The following is an 11735-nucleotide window of genomic DNA, read 5'->3' as shown; positions in this document are numbered from 1 at the left end:
CCTGAGATACTGGAACACTGCTATCGTGTCTCCCCTGGTCCTTCTTTTCTCTGCTATCGGTTCTCTAAACTACTCAAAATTTCTGCTACTGGTTCTACAGAACCTGTCAAATTCTGTTGGATTTCATCCTTGAGGCAGGGCTCTTACAATAGAAACATAGAAACATAGAAGACTGACGGCAGAAAAAGACCTCATGATCCATCTAGTCTGCCCTTATACTATTTCCTGTATTTTTATCTTACAATGGATATATGTTTATCCCAGGCATGTTTAAATTCAGTTACTGTGGATTTACCAACCACGTCTGCTGGAAGTTTGTTCCAAGGATCTACTACTCTTTCAGTGAAATAATATTTTCTCACATTGCTTATGATCTTTCCCCCAACTAACTTCAGATTGTGTCCCCTTGTGTTCATTTTCCTATTAAAAACACTTCCCTCCTGCACCTTATTTAACCCTTTGACATATTTAAATGTTTCGATCATGTCCCCGCTTTTCCTTCTGTCCTCCAGACTACATAGATTGAGTTCATTGTCTTTCCTGATACGTTTTATGCTTAAGACCTTCCACCATTCTTGTAGCCCGTCTTTGGACCAGTTCAATTTTGTCAATATCTTTTTGTAGGTGAGGTCTCCAGAACTGAACACAGTATTCCAAATGTGGTCTCACCAGCGCTCTATATAGCGGGATCACAATCTTCCTCTTCCTGCTTGTTATACCTCTAGCTATGCAGCCAAGCATCCTACTTGCTTTTCCTACTGCCCGACCACACTGCTCACCCATTTTGAGACTGTCCGAAATCACTACCCCTAAATCCTTCTCTTCTGAAGTTTTTGCTAACACAGAACTGCCAATATAATACACAGATTGAGGATTCCTTTTCCCCAAGTGCATTATTTTACATTTGGAAACATTAAACTGCAGTTTCCATTTCTTTGACCATTTATCTAGTAAAGCTAAATAATTTACCATATTACAGACCCCTCCAGGAATATCAACCCTATTGAATACTTTAGAGTCAATGGCAAATAGGCAAACCTTCCCTACCAAACCTTCCCCTATGTCAATATGCTCATCTACCTTCCTCGGGGGGGGGAAGGAATTGAAGTTAATTGAGTAACTGGACCATGTCAATACAGTTGGAAAGGCTGATCTGCTCAGGGTTGGGCTTCAAAAATTTTAGGAAGGGTTTCTCTGCCCAGTTGTTGGGTGGGTGTGGCCATGGTAGGCGTGACCTAGTTGGCATCCTGCACCACAGTAGGGGGAGCATTTTTTGGGGGGCCCCCGGGCTCTGGAGGCTTTCCTTGAGCCCCTGGGAGGATGAAAAGGGAAAAGGAGAAGGGGGCGGCATTCCTGCGTGCTGTCCTTTTCGTGTGCTAATTCTGCTGTCCCTTCTTTGCATGGGATCCCCCAGCAGCAGCAACAGAAAGGGAGAAACTATTTTCCTTGCTGCCTATGCATAGAATTTGTATTATCAGTTTGCTGTTGCTGTGATGCAATTATGCAAAATATCTAAACAACAGGCCAAAATTACACAGGGCAGCTGATTGCCTCTGTAGAAGACCTTTCATTCTTTGAGGTACGCAGCTCAGAAAAAGTCATTTCAAGCGAATGCTTTCCTGAATTTTGAAACTCATCAATACTATTTACTGCAGACTGCATTTTCTTTACCAAGCTCCTGTACATTGTAACACTGTTTCCCAACCTTGGCAACTTGAAGATATTTGGACTTCAACTCCCAGAATTTCCCAGTCAGCGAATGCTGGCCGGGGAATTCTGGGAGTTGAAGTCCAGATATCTTCAAGTTGCCAAGGTTGGGAAACACTGTTGTAATAGTCTGTCCATTTGTCTGATCTATCTACCTACCTGCCTACCTATCATAAAAGTTTATGTGGCTCTTTTTCATTCAGATGATGCTGGTTCAGAGGTGAAATGCTCCCGGTGTGCTCATACCTGTCGGTTGTCGGAGAACTGGTTGTGAAGGGAGCGTGAGGCTCCGCCCACTTGCCTGAATGCTGCCATTTGGATTCTTTTACCTTTTGTGCATGCACAGAATGCAAATGGCGGCATACGGGCAGGTGGGAGGAGCCTGATACTCCCTTTCACAACCGGCTCTCCGACGACTGACAGCCACGAGAGAACCAGAAGCATTTCACCCCTGTGATGGCTGTAGATTTAGCTGTAGGAAGCACTTTGCATTGTTATTCACCTGCATCCTCTTATGTGCCAGATTTCATCATTAGTGAACATATTCAAACTGCAAACATTACAGGATCTGGTAGATGCTGGCATTGAATTAAGTGGTGGTTCCTTTTATATACATGCTCATCACTTCTTTACTTGTTGCCTCCATTGTTAACATTACTGGTCGGTAGGAAAGCTAGCACCAGATGCACCAATTACAGGTTTTAAGTTCCAATTATTATAATTCCTATGCAGTCAGGTAAATAGCCAGGATTTATCTAGGCGGCCTGGGAGTCATGTTGACAGATCTGGGCATGTAGCATGACCTTTACAGTAGTATATAAAAACAATCCCTTTTTACATACTGTAAATTGTTATAATGGGATGAAGGTGGCGGGAGAGAGAGCAGATTGTCTAGACTAGAAGGAAAGAAGAAAATAATAATCTTGAAGAGTACGCCTAAAGTTACATATACTCAGTGAAGGGTTACCCAAATTTTTACTACCACACTGTGGGCGCGGCTTATGCAAGTCTACGGAGAGGGGCGGCATACAAATCTAGTAAGTAAGTAAGAAAGAAAGAAGTAAGTAAGTAAGTAAGTAAGTGAGCGAGCGAGCGAGCGAGCGAGCGAGCGAGCGAGCGAGCGAACGAACGAGCGAACGAACGAACGAACAAACAAACAAACAAACAAACAAACAAACAAACAAATAAATAGCATTCTCTGCATTTTCTTTCAACATCTTTCAGTGCAAATTGGGTGCTCTGGGGTGGAGCTCCATTTTCGCTATCCCACTGCGTTCGCCAGCCCCCTGTCCGGGCAGTAGCCCATCCCTGCATATACTTAATGAATCTTGCTGGGTTACACCCTAATGTTTCCCTCCTTATAGCTCTGTCTATGTTTCACATAAACGTAGCTTGCTATAAATATATCACTTTTCACCTTTCTCCATATACAGTAGAACTACTGACTTATTCTGCCTCTAAAGTTTACTGCAGCTGTGTTTTCACTTCCTAAATCAGTGTTCTTCAGCCTCACCATCTTTAAGATATCTGGACTTCAATTCCTAGAATTCCCCACGGCATATTAACTGGAGAATTCTGGAAGTTGAAGTTCACTTATCGCAAATTTGGCCAGAGTAAGACCACTGTGCTAATTTCTGATCTATGACTTATCACCTTGCTGTTGGTATGTGTTCTGTCTGGGTTTTCCCAGACCTCCACACCCACTGAAAAAACAGCCAGACACTCTGGTAAAATCCAAAAGTAGTTTATAGCAGGAAAAAAATAAGCACAAAGGAAAACCTGTCTTCACAGCAGACAGGTTACAGATACGTACAACAGGGTCCTGATGTCCAGTCAATTTCACAAGCTGCTTGCTGGCACCCCCCCCCCCCCAAGGTTTCAATAGTCCAAGGCACAAACCAGGATTGTAGCCACCAAAGTTCACAGACAGGTCTCACGAATCTCCAAGATAAAACTCCACAAGCCAGGAAGGGTGGGGCCACCTTTTATCCTTTCCCAAGAGCACCACACCCAAACCCAGCTGCAACCACTAATGCTGGAAATACCTAGCCAATTGCGTTCTTCTCTCGTTAGCTCTCCTCTGTCGCATATCTATGAAGTCACTAGCATCTTCCCCCAGGGAATCCAGGCTGCTTGCTGGGGAGAGCTCCCCCTGGTGGAACTCTGGCTGTCCTTCATCTTCAGCCTGGGATTCAGCTTCTTCGTCAGTCTGCCCCTCCTGGTCCTCAGCCTCTGAGCTGGACACCGACAGCAAATCAGCCATTCCCGGAGGGGTCCCAGGCTGAACCACAACAGTATGTATACTGAGAGCTTATGTATCAAGGACATAAGGTATCCTTCGATACATACATACATGTCTAATCACTACTTGACTAATAAAGAATATTCCTATTCTGTAAGCACTGTTTTAGAAACTGCAATAGATTTATTTACAAAATACATTAAAATCAGAACAAAACTGTTAATAGTGTGAAGATCTGATTCATGTAGCGCTCTAAGCCAAAGGCTTTGTTTGACTTTGGCTTAGCCATAATAATTGGTCAATCATGGTTGACAACTTAACTTGCTTTGCAAATGTAGCATTTTGAGTCAGTACAGAGAAACACATACTGCTGAGTTTGGTGAATATCCTGTCCCTTTGCAGTAATTTATTTTGTAGCCTCACTGCTCAGCTTTTGCCAATGTAAGTCCTCCCTGTGTGAGCAAGACTTATTCTCAGACTTAGGTTTACAGACTATAACATAAAATTGCAGTGCTTTATCTTCTTCCCTGAAAGCAAGCATCACTCAACTACATAAGGCTTACTTCAGAGTAGTAGACTTATGAAAGGTTGGAGTGTTCGTCTCATCAACTTCTCTGCGATAAGGGGATAATTCCGGTTTATTAATATTTTAGAGAAACTTAAATATAAAACTATTTTGGTTACAATGCTTCAAGGTTTCTTCTGGCTTATTAAAAAGGCATTCTCACAAAACAATAGCATAAGAAATGCAGTGAAATATAATGGAATAACAGCCAAAACAGTAATGCAAATACTGCTGATAATGTCAGTGTCCCAATTAACATCCGAGAAATAAATAAGAGTCCAAGCTTTAGGCTTCTTCCAGGTTCCAATTTATTAACAAAGCCATGTTGGATACGAACTGTAGTCAACCCAATACTAACTTCCCCTACAGTTCTCCACCCAGGTTAAGGCTCATCCCTCGTCCACACACCCACAAGTTCATCATGTGGACCACTCCTGTTCTTTCAACGTCCATGATCCTCCCCTGTACTTCTGGCTAGTGCTGGACAAAAGATGACCTTGAATCTCTGGAAGGAATTTGTTGTGGCTAGTGTTTTTCCTTCTCATGCAACCATCCCTCCCCAATTCCCACAGTACTATTCTACTTGTGGCAGACCAAAGTCTCTAACTCAAAACGATGGCTTTGGGCTGACAGATAAGACACTAAAAATAAAATTTAACAAGTGAGGATGCATAAAACATAAAAAGGCTTTGTCACTCATGGGTTTTCCCTACAAAGGCTATTCCAGAATTCTGATATGATGAGACCAGTTCCAGCCAAAAGAATTCATATTTCTACTAGGCGTGAAACCCACCTTATAAGGCTGATCTTTGGTCTAAAGAGATTATACAATTTGGTCTAGTAAATAAGGCATCAGGCTAGAAAGCAGGAGACTGAGTTAATCTCTTCTTAGCCATGAGTGCCAGCTGGATGATTTTGGGATACCACTTTCAGCTCAACTCATCTCACAGGGTGATTGTGGGGAAAATAGGAAGAGGAAGCTGAATAACAGAATTCAAAGGGACCCTGGAGGTTTCCTAGTCCAACCTCCTGCTCAGACAGGAAACCTGAGGATATGTTGACTACCTTGAGTTATTTGCAAAACTAATAAAGTCAGGAATATAAATAAAATACAAACACTGTATAGAATAGAATTCTTTATTGGCCAAGCGGGATTGAACACATAAGGAATTTGTGTTCAATCCGACAAATGTAGTATGTTTCAATGTGTGAATGGTAATGGATGATTTTAACTCTATTAGTTTTAGTTATATTAATTGGATTCTTTAGTTATGTATATTATATATTCTTTTTAGACATGTTGTGAGCCACCCCAGTCCTCGGAGAGGGGCGGCATACAAATCCAATCAATCAATCAATCAATCCAAGGGCATGGGGTGAGGTATCATCAGTACGCTGATGAAACCCAGCTTTACATCTCCACCCCATGTCCAGTCAACGAAGCAGTGGAAGTGATGTGCCGGTGTCTGGAGGCTGTTGGGGTCTGGATGGGTGTCAACAGACTCAAACTCAACCCTGATAAGACGGAGTGGCTGTGGGTTTTGCCTCCCAAGGACAATTCCATCTGTCCGTCCATCACCCTGCGGGGGGAATTATTGACCCCCTCAGAGAGGGTCCGCAACTTGGGTGTCCTCCTCGATCCACAGCTCACATTAGAGAAACATCTTTCAGCTGTGGCGAGGGGGGCGTTTGCCCAGATTCGCCTGGTGCACCAGTTGCAGCCCTATTTGGACCGGGACTCACTGCTCACAGTCACTCATGCCCTCATCACCTCGAGGCTCGACTACTGTAATGCTCTCTACATGGGGCTACCTTTGAAAAGTGTTCGGAAACTTCAGATCGTGCAGAATGCAGCTGCGAGAGCAATCATGGGCTTTCCCAAAATATGCCCATGTAACACCAACACTCCGCAGTCTGCATTGGTTGCCAATCAATTTCCGGTCACAATTCAAAGTGTTGGTCATCACCTATAAAGCCCTTCACGGCATCGGACCAGGGTATCTATGAGACCGCCTTCTGCCGCACGAATCCCAGCAACTGGTTAGGTCCCACAGAGTGGGCCTTCTCCGGGTCCCGTCAAGGGGAAAAGCCTTCTCTGTGGTAGCCCCGGCCTTCTGGAACCAACTCCCCCCAGAGATTAGAATTGCCCCCACCCTCCTCACCTTTCATAAACTCCTTAAAACCCACCTCTGCCGTCAGGCATGGGGGAACTGAGATATTCTTTCCCCCTAGGTCTTTACAATTCATGCATGGTGTGTTTGTATGGATGGATGTTTGGTTTTACAATAAGGGTTTTTTAGTTGTTTTAGTATTGGATTTACATGCTGTTTTTTTATTACTGTTGTTAGCCGCCCCGAGACTATGGAGAGGGGCGGCATACAAATCCAATAAAATCAATCAATCAATCAATCAATCAAGTATAATTAAAATAGTGATAGATCATTATCATAAGCATTGTAAAAATACATTCATCAGATATGCATGTGAATAATATAGAATTAATTGTATAACTTTGGCCCTTTAGGTTGTTTTCACTCCATTTGCTAAGTCAGTGTTTTTCAACCAGTGTGCCACGGCACACTAGTGTGCCGCGAGACATGGTCAGGTGTGCCGCGAAGCTCAGAGAGAGAAAGAAAGGAAGAGAGAGAGAAAGAAAGCAAGAGAAAGAGTTAGCAAGAGAGAAAGAGAACAAGAGAGAGAAAGAAAGCAAGAGAGAGAGAAAGAGAACAAGAAAAAGAAAGCAAGGGAGAGAGCAAGAGAGAGAAAGAAAGCAAGAGAGAGAGAGAAAGAGAGGGAGGGAAGGAGAGAGAGAGAAAGACATAGAGGGAGGTAGGGAGGGAGAGAGAAAGAGAGCAAAAAAAGAGAGGAAGGAAGGAAAAGAAAGAAAGAGGGATGGAGAGAGAGAGAAAGAAAGCGGAAGGTAGAGAAAGAGGAGGGACAGAGAAATAGAGCGAAAGGGAGGAAAAGAGAGAATTCTTTTGTCCAAACTTTTTTTAGCCACCCACCACCACCCCGCTCAATGTGCCCCAGGGTTTCGTAAATGTAAAAAATGTGCCGCAGCTCAAAAAAGGTTGAAAATCACTGTGCTAAGTAACACATTCTCCAAACTCTCCTCTGCTGCTTCCCTTTTTGTTGTTGTTGTATAGCTGGCTCTGCAGAGGACTCTTTGCCTAATGACGATTTCTTATGCAAATCAACATTAGTGAGGTTGCAAACTGAGGTAAGCCATTGTAAAAAGCAAATTGCAAGCACACGGCTGAAACAATTTGAAGTAACTTTTCACCCGCTGGTGTACCACTCTAGATATCACTCGTTTAATTAGCCCGCTTCCTCATCTCACGGCATCCATTTACAAATACATAGTTTAAAAACCTCCAAACGTATTGTTCACAGCAATACGTTTACATTTATCATTGGAGTTGGAAGGGACCTTGTAGGTCATCTAGTCCAACCTGCCCCATTTCAGACAAATGTCCATCCAATCTCCTCTTGAAAGTCTCAAGTGTTGGGAGCTCTCACAATCTCTGTAGGCAAGCTGTTCCACTGGTTATACTTTTACTGTCTGGGAATTTCTCCTTATTTCCAGGTTGGATCTCTCCTTGGTCAGCTTCCATCCGTTATTCCATGTCTGGCCTTCTGGTGCCTTGGAAAACAGTCTTCTCCTCCCTGTGGCAGCCCCTCAAATATGGGAACACTGCTATCATGTCTCCCCTGGTCCTTCTCTTTGCTGGACTAGCCATGCCAATCTCTCTTCATATGTTTTAGTCTCCTGAATCTGTAGTATCATCACCTAACCCCCAAAACTTTACCCTTGGAGCAGTGTTTCCCAACTTTGGCAACTTGAAGATATCTGGACTTCAACTCCCAGAATTCCCCAGCCAGCGAATGCTGGCTGGGGAATTCTGGGAGTTGAAGTCCAGATATCTTCAAGTTGCCAAGGTTGGGAAACACTGCTTTAGAGTATCCACTCTTGATCTCACCAGATTCCTAAGAGCTCAGTAAGGGGTGTGCATATCCGTCCCCTGTCCTAATGTTTCTCTCTTACTAGTATGTATATAAACGTTGTTATATCTTTGTATACTATCAATACGTACTGTACTTGACTAAATCAGTCAATCAATCGATCATCCCGGTTGCTCTCCTCTGCACTTTCTGTAGAGTTTCAAAGTCTTTCTTGTAGTGTGGTGACCAAAACTGAATGCAGTACTCTAGGTGTGGTCTAACTAAGGCTTTATAGAGTGGTATTAGTACCTTCCTGGTCCTAGATTGCAGGACCTAGATTTTATCCCTCTATCCTAGATTGTATCTCTCTATCAGTGCAACTTAGGACTGCATTGGGTTTTTGGCTGCAACTGTACATCACTGGCTTATATTTAGCTGGTTGTCCACCAAGACTCCAAAGAGCCCTCTCACAACTATTATATCCACAGCTACTATTATATTCACACGCAGGTCTAACCAACTCGACCTAATACTCAAAACCACATTCCTTGCAAATCGAACTATCCCCCGATCCCGAAAAGGGCCTTGGAGCACCAGAGTAACAATAGTTCCTCTGAGCACTTGCAGAGTATCGTTCGCTCCTGACTGAGTTTGCGTCCCCGGAGGTTCTTAAGTCTAGGCTCGAAGGCGACCATCTCGGACTCGGGCACTTTTTTAGTCCTTTACGCTGGCGAATTCTGCCCAGCTGCTGCATAGCTGTGGGCGACGCTCATTCTCCTAGAAGAGAATGTTATGCTTTGGGGAAGGGTTCGGACTATAGGAGGGAGACAGAGGGGGAGCCATAGGAATAAAAGAGCCACCGGGATCGCCCTTCTCCCCCAAGCCGAGCATCGGCTGAGGAGGTTTCGGATCTCAGACGCGGTCCTGACCCGCCGAGGGACAGCACGAACGCCCGCTTGGAGCCTGCTGAGGAGCCCGCTGAGGAGCGCCACGCACCGGCCACCCCCACCGGCGGCTCTTGGTACGGTCCCCCAGCTTGGCTCTTTCCATGTGTTGTGATTGAGGCTCCAGTCGGCTCCAGAACTGGGCGAAGGGAGGAGCGGTTGTAACTGCGAGAGTAGCACCAGCGGAGGAAGGGGAGGGGGAAAAAAACAGCCCGCCGCAGCAGCGAAGCGAGGACCAGGGAGCTCCCTCCACAGAGAGTACGCGGAGGAGGCGCCGTAGGAAGCCCCTTCGCCTTTTCCGGTCGAGGTAAGAAACTCGGCTCGGCGGGGGGAGCTGTTTTGGAGGACTCCCCTTATCCCCCCACCCATTCGTAACAGGAATGCAGAGCGAGAGAGAGAGAGAGGAAGGGAGAAAGAGCGGGGCGAGCGGGATGGAGGCGCCCCACCGCTCTTGCCTGGCCAAACTCGGCTTTCTTTGGAAGCGAAGTGCGCGCCGGGGTGAGGGCTGGGGGAGGGGGGTGCCTTCTGGGTTGCGTGTCTGGGGCAGCGGCGTCGGGAAGCCCCTTGCTTCATTCCTTCCATGGAATGGGGGGTGCTCCAAATGGGGAGCAAGGCTTGGTGGGGGGTGGGAGCGCGCGCGGTGCCGGCAAGATTTAGGGGGTCGCTCTCCTAGAGAGGCCGACCAAAACTTTGACGGCCGGAAAAGATGGAGGGGGGGGAGAAGAGTGAGAGAGGGGGGGGAGAAGAGTGAGAGAGTGGGGGGAGGCTTCCCCCCCGGGAAAGAAATGAAGGGGAGGGGAGAGGCCAGCCGATTCCTCTTTGGCGGGCTCCGGGCTTGGGTGCGCCTTTTGGGATGCGTGCGGACGAGAACTTGCGATCTCTATAGCATCTCCAGTCAAGCGGCGGGACCGTTTGGACGGAGAAATTGGGGAAGCGGGGGGGGGGGCCGCAGGAAACGCTCGAGGGTCTTGAGATGGTCTGAATCTGATTGTGTGAAGGGAGAAGCGGGGGGTTGTTTTCGGCAGCTGTGGGCAGGACACTTTGCTCCAGCTGCAAAGAATGGAAGGGTTTCCTCGATTTGGAAGCTTGGATGGATTGAAATTGGTGGGGCGGGACTGCGAGTATTACATGGGTCTGCTGAAAGAATTACTCCATCAGTCGCCGGGGAATTGACTTGCTTACTTAGTTACTTACTTACTTACTTACTTACTTACTTACTTACTTACTTACTTACTTACTTACTTACCTACCATCTGTCTGTCTGTCTGTCTATCTATCTGCCTGCCTGCTCGCCCACCCACCCACCCACTTATCTTATCTATCTATCTATCTATCTATCTATCTATCTATCTATCTATCTATCTATCTATCTATCTATCTATCTATCCATCCATCCATCCATCCATCCATCCATCCATCCATCCATCCTTCTATCTGTCTGTCTATCTATCCTTCCATCCATCCACCCATCTATCTATCTATCTATCTATCTATCTATCTATCTATCTATCTATCTATCCATCCTTCTATCTATCTATTGATCTAAGCAGGAGGTTGGACTAGAAGACCTCCAAGGTCCCTGTTGTTGTTTGTTGTTATCATTATCTTCTGCCTGCCTACATCTCTCTCTCTCTCTCTCTCTCTCTCTCTCTCCATCCATCCATCCTTCTATCTATCTATCTTTCTGTCTGTCTGTCTGTCTGTCCGTCCGTCCGTCTGTCTGTCTTTCTATACAGTATTTGTCATACATGTATAGGATAGCAGTCGTTTGCATAAACATAACGTTAAAGTAAGGATAAAAGAGGACGGTAGGCACAGTGGGGTGCTTATGTGCGCCCCTTACAGACCTCTCAGAAATGGGGAGAGGTCAACCATAGACAATCTAAGGTTAAAGTTTTTGTGGTTTGGGGAAGAAACCACAGTCAGGTAGTGCATTCCAGGCGTTGATCGCCCTGTTGCTAAAGTTGTGTTTTCTGCAGTCAAGTCTGGAGCGATTTACATCTATTGTGGGGCAGAAATAAATAGAGGCTCTCTCGATGCTTGCTTTAAACCTCCTTGAGGAGCTGCCTCACCAAAGTTGGAGCATGAGGTGAGCTGAGCTAAACTGAGCTGGACTGTTTTCACAAACAGCCAGAGCTGGCCCAAAAAAAGAGAGACAAACCCCTCCCTTTGGCTTGATGGGACCCGAGATGGCCTCCCCTTTAATGCTGGAATTCAACTGCTTCATTTGAGTTTTCTTTGAAAGGAAGGGTGAGATCCCGACAGTGCCTTGAAGTCAGTGTTTTCCTCCCAAAGCAACGGAACTTGAGTATGTATAACTTTCTGATTGTGTAGA

General features: G+C 45.5%; 1 protein-coding gene across 1 annotated transcript in view; it reads left to right on the top strand.

The window, feature by feature from the left end:
- Positions 1–9621: 9621 nt before the first annotated feature.
- The window catches only part of FRMD6 (FERM domain containing 6), a 100912-nt gene continuing 98798 nt past the window's right edge, over positions 9622–11735 (top strand). Inside the window, exon 1 of the mRNA XM_070732997.1 lies at positions 9622–9707. The gene's annotated coding sequence lies outside the window, so the exon portion shown is untranslated. The remainder of the gene's footprint in view (positions 9708–11735) is intronic.

This window comes from Erythrolamprus reginae, chromosome 1 (assembly GCF_031021105.1).
Source record: "Erythrolamprus reginae isolate rEryReg1 chromosome 1, rEryReg1.hap1, whole genome shotgun sequence".
In the NCBI taxonomy this organism is placed as follows: domain Eukaryota; kingdom Metazoa; phylum Chordata; class Lepidosauria; order Squamata; family Dipsadidae; genus Erythrolamprus; species Erythrolamprus reginae.
The sequence above is the reverse complement of the archived record's forward strand: the minus strand, read 5'-3'. Positions and strand labels throughout refer to the sequence as shown.